Source organism: Chrysoperla carnea (assembly GCF_905475395.1).
Source record: "Chrysoperla carnea chromosome X unlocalized genomic scaffold, inChrCarn1.1 SUPER_X_unloc_58, whole genome shotgun sequence".
Lineage (NCBI taxonomy): Eukaryota > Metazoa > Arthropoda > Insecta > Neuroptera > Chrysopidae > Chrysoperla > Chrysoperla carnea.
In genome coordinates this window covers 20,001-25,039 of record NW_025408187.1, presented here as the reverse complement: position 1 = coordinate 25,039, position 5,039 = coordinate 20,001, and the positions used below count along the sequence as shown (strand labels likewise).

The 5,039-nt window shown below is 30.8% G+C and overlaps 2 non-coding genes across 2 annotated transcripts; both read left to right on the top strand.

Moving 5' to 3' along the window:
- Window positions 1-634: 634 nt before the first annotated feature.
- LOC123304480 lies at window positions 635-2,790 on the top strand. The gene has a single exon (XR_006536498.1). It is a non-coding gene; the product is annotated as a small subunit ribosomal RNA (ribosomal RNA).
- Window positions 2,791-3,743: 953 nt separating this feature from the next.
- On the top strand, window positions 3,744-3,898 carry LOC123304485. The gene has a single exon (XR_006536503.1). It is a non-coding gene; the product is annotated as a 5.8S ribosomal RNA (ribosomal RNA).
- The last annotated feature ends 1,141 nt before the right edge of the window (window positions 3,899-5,039 follow it).

Sequence of the window (5,039 nt, the reverse complement as noted above, 5' to 3'; positions counted from 1 at the left end):
TTTTTTTGTCAAAGCAAGTTCATGGGTTATAAGTTTTAAACTTTACACTCCCATATGAGCACACAATATTTATATAAAAATTATTTTTATAAATAATATTACATTGACTCACCTCATACCAAGCGAGAATATTAAGTGTTATTATAACGTTTTTTATTTAAAATTAACTTTTTAAATAAAATTAAAAAATAAATGACGCTTTCAATCTAGCGACGAGTATGAGAAAATGTTTGAAATATTTTAAGACCCATTTGGTGATGGTCTGACAAAAATCATAATTATTTTTTTTTTTTTTTATTCAATAATATTTATTATGAATAACATGTTATATATTTCTTTTTGTAAAAGCAAAAAAATTATATAAATGACATAATAAAATATATATTTGAAAAAAAAAAAAATTAATAATAATATATATATCTCATATGTTTTTTCTATTAATTTTAAAACAATAGAGATATAAAAAAAAAAAAATTTATATCAGTAATGGGTGAGACCATCTGATATTTAAAATGAAATTGTAATAATATTATTATATATTAATAATTATTGTATGAAAATTTTTTTTCTTATAATAAGAAAACAAAAATATCATGTATATTATTATATATTTAATATTATAAATACAAATAGTTCCCTGGTTGATCCTGCCAGTAGTCATATGCTTGTCTCAAAGATTAAGCCATGCATGTCTCAGTACAAGCCAAATTAAGGTGAAACCGCGAAAGGCTCATTATATCAGTTATGGTTCCTTAGATCGTACCCACATTTACTTGGATAACTGTGGTAATTCTAGAGCTAATACATGCAAACAGAGTTCCGACCAGAGATGGAAGGAATGCTTTTATTAGATCAAAACCAATCGGTGTAAATTTTAATTTGCATCGTTTAATTTGGTGACTCTGAATAACTTTAAGCTGATCGCACGGTCTCGTACCGGCGACGCATCTTTCAAATGTCTGCCTTATCAACTGTCGATGGTAGGTTCTGCGCCTACCATGGTTGTAACGGGTAACGGGGAATCAGGGTTCGATTCCGGAGAGGGAGCCTGAGAAACGGCTACCACATCCAAGGAAGGCAGCAGGCGCGCAAATTACCCACTCCCGGCACGGGGAGGTAGTGACGAAAAATAACGATACGGGACTCATCCGAGGCCCCGTAATCGGAATGAGTACACTTTAAATCCTTTAACGAGGATCCATTGGAGGGCAAGTCTGGTGCCAGCAGCCGCGGTAATTCCAGCTCCAATAGCGTATATTAAAGTTGTTGCGGTTAAAAAGCTCGTAGTCGAATCTGTGTCCTACACTGTTGGTTCAATGCTCGCATTGTTTAACTAGCATGTTATGTGGGACGTCCTACCGGTGGGTGGTACAGATTATGTATAAAGTATATTTTAGTGTTATTATTTATTTAATGCATTATATATATTTTTATTATGTAATTTGTCGTAAGTGTTTAACCGTTAAGAGCGGTGGCAGCCCCCAATTGCAATCCCGTCGCGGTGCTCTTAATTGAGTGTCGAGGTGGGCCGGTACGTTTACTTTGAACAAATTAGAGTGCTTAAGGCAGGCTCAAATTTTGCCTGAATATTGTGTGCATGGAATAATGGAATAGGACCTCGGTTCTATTTTGTTGGTTTTCGGAACTCCGAGGTAATGATTAATACGGACAGATGGGGGCATTCGTATTGCGACGTTAGAGGTGAAATTCTTGGATCGTCGCAAGACGGACAGAAGCGAAAGCATTTGCCAAAAATGTTTTGATTGATCAAGAACGAAAGTTAGAGGTTCGAAGGCGATCAGATACCGCCCTAGTTCTAACCATAAACGATGCCAGCTAGCGATCCGCCGAAGTTCCTCCGATGACTCGGCGGGCAGCTTCCGGGAAACCAAAGCTTTTGGGTTCCGGGGGAAGTATGGTTGCAAAGCTGAAACTTAAAGGAATTGACGGAAGGGCACCACCAGGAGTGGAGCCTGCGGCTTAATTTGACTCAACACGGGAAACCTCACCAGGCCCGGACACCGGAAGGATTGACAGATTGAGAGCTCTTTCTTGATTCGGTGGGTGGTGGTGCATGGCCGTTCTTAGTTGGTGGAGCGATTTGTCTGGTTAATTCCGATAACGAACGAGACTCTAGCCTGCTAAATAGACGTACTTTACCGGCATCTCAAGGCCCATCGGCTGTTTGTTTCCCATTTCATTCATTTTCATGTGTGTTATGTATTGTATTTATATATGCATGTATTTTTGAGATTTAACGATCAAGATTATATTTTGTATATATTGTGCTTTATGTTGCATATGTTATGGTGTATGGGTACGCAGTTTTTTGATGTGGTTTTTACTGCCGGCGTACAAATAATTCTTCTTAGAGGGACAGGCGGCATTCTAGCCGCACGAGATTGAGCAATAACAGGTCTGTGATGCCCTTAGATGTTCTGGGCCGCACGCGCGCTACACTGAAGGAATCAGCGTGTCCTCCCAGGCCGAAAGGTCCGGGTAACCCGCTGAACCTCCTTCGTGCTAGGGATTGGGGCTTGCAATTGTTCCCCATGAACGAGGAATTCCCAGTAAGCGCGAGTCATAAGCTCGCGTTGATTACGTCCCTGCCCTTTGTACACACCGCCCGTCGCTACTACCGATTGAATGATTTAGTGAGGTCTTCGGACTGGTACGCGGCAATATTTCTGATATTGCCGATGTTGCTGGGAAGATGACCAAACTTGATCATTTAGAGGAAGTAAAAGTCGTAACAAGGTTTCCGTAGGTGAACCTGCGGAAGGATCATTAACGATATATATAAAATATATTTATTTATATTTTTTGTATTGTTTTTAAATATTCCAAAAAATAAAAATATTATTGATAAGAAATATTTTTTTTAACAAAATAACATATTAATATGTAATTTTCTCAAAATATATAATAGTAATTATGTGTTAAAAGAGATTTATTTTGGTTATGATATCATATTAAAGTAATACGCCAAACTTTTTTTATACACATAATATATCTATACATATAATATAGAGAATATTATATAAATATTAATAATATATTTGTTACATATAAAATATTTTTATATTCAATATTATTATTATTATTAAACAATAATTATTAATAAAATCTATAAATAATTTCTCTTATAAAAAAGTGAAATTAAAAATAGAATATATTGAAATTATTTGTTTATATGTATATAATCTCTATTAAGAAAAATAAAATAAGATTATAATTGATATAATCTATATTTTTATTTTTCTATGTTATATAATAAAAATAAAGAAAACACAAGATAAAATTTTTTTAAAGAATAAAATTTATTTCAAATTTAAATTTCTTTATGTTTTGTCTTGATATTTCTTTTTTTTTATTAAAAGTTATTATGTTAAAAAACAAACCCATTTGTTTTGTACCATATTAATATTATATATATTTTTATGTAGAAAATAATTTATAAAAAAAAAATAAATACATTTCTATAAAATATACCAAATATTAATTATTATATCTAGCTAGCACTAACAAAAATATCAAAAATGTTATGTATATATTTATTAATACCATAATATCTTTAATTTATATATATATATATTTAAAATAAAATATATAATTTATATTCTAGAAAAATTTTTTTATTTTAAAAGAATTTATAAAGATATATAAATTAATAATTTTATTTTTTATATTAAAAATAAAGATTATTATTAATAATAATACTTACATTTAAAATTTAAAAAGATTACCCTGGACGGTGGATCACTTGGCTCGTGGGTCGATGAAGAACGCAGCTAATTGCGCGTCAACTTGTGAACTGCAGGACACATGAACATTGACATTTCGAACGCACATTGCGGTCCTTGGATACTGTTCCCGGACCACATCTGGCTGAGGGTCGTATACATTATATTAATATAATAAAAGATTATTTTACATAAAATTTTTTTTATGAAAAAGAAATTTATCAATAATTAAAAAAGAAAATTTATTTTTTCATATTTAATTAAATTGATAAATAAAATTTTTATAAAAGAAATGTAAAATTATTTATATATGAATGTTTTACGCCAAATATAAGAAAAAAATAAATATAAAATGTTTTTAATAGCATTTAAAATTTATATATTTTTTATTATTTGTCGACATTTTTAAATTAATATATCAATATTATTTTTTATCATTTATATATAATATTATAAAACTTTATGTTAATAATAATATTAATAATAAATGATATTAATAATATATTTTTAAAATATTAAATAAAGAAGAATAAACAAAAATATTATATATTAATATTTTGTTATGGAATATTTTATTTGTAATAAAATTTTCAATATACTCGAAAAAAATTAATATATATAATTATTTATTTTTTATTTTCTTCTCTTTAGATAAATATAAAAATAATATTATATAATAATATTAAAAAAATTTGAGTATGAATAATTAAGAAAATTGTTTACTTATAAAATATAACAAAAACATAATATATAAAAAAAATTTTTGTTTTAATACTTCTAAAAACTTTTACGACCTCAGAGTAGGTGAGATTACCCGCTGAATTTAAGCATATTATTAAGCGGAGGAAAAGAAACTAACTAGGATTCCCTTAGTAGCGGCGAGCGAACAGGGATAAGCCCAGCACTGAACCCCGTGGCTGATAAACAGACACTTGGGGAATGTAGTGTTTAGGAAGATTCAATATAAACCTATTGTTATATAATACATCCAAGTCCATCTTGAATGGGGCCATATACCCATAGAGGGTGCCAGGCCCGTAGTGATTATTATTGATGATAGGTGAATCTTTCCTTAGAGTCGGGTTGCTTGAGAGTGCAGCTCTAAGTGGGTGGTAAACTCCATCTAAGGCTAAATATTACCACGAGACCGATAGCGAACAAGTACCGTGAGGGAAAGTTGAAAAGAACTTTGAAGAGAGAGTTAAAGAGTACGTAAAACCGTTCAGGGGTAAACCTGAGAAACCCGAAAGGTCGAAAGATGAGATTCATTTACTTTTTATCGTTAATCAACCAATT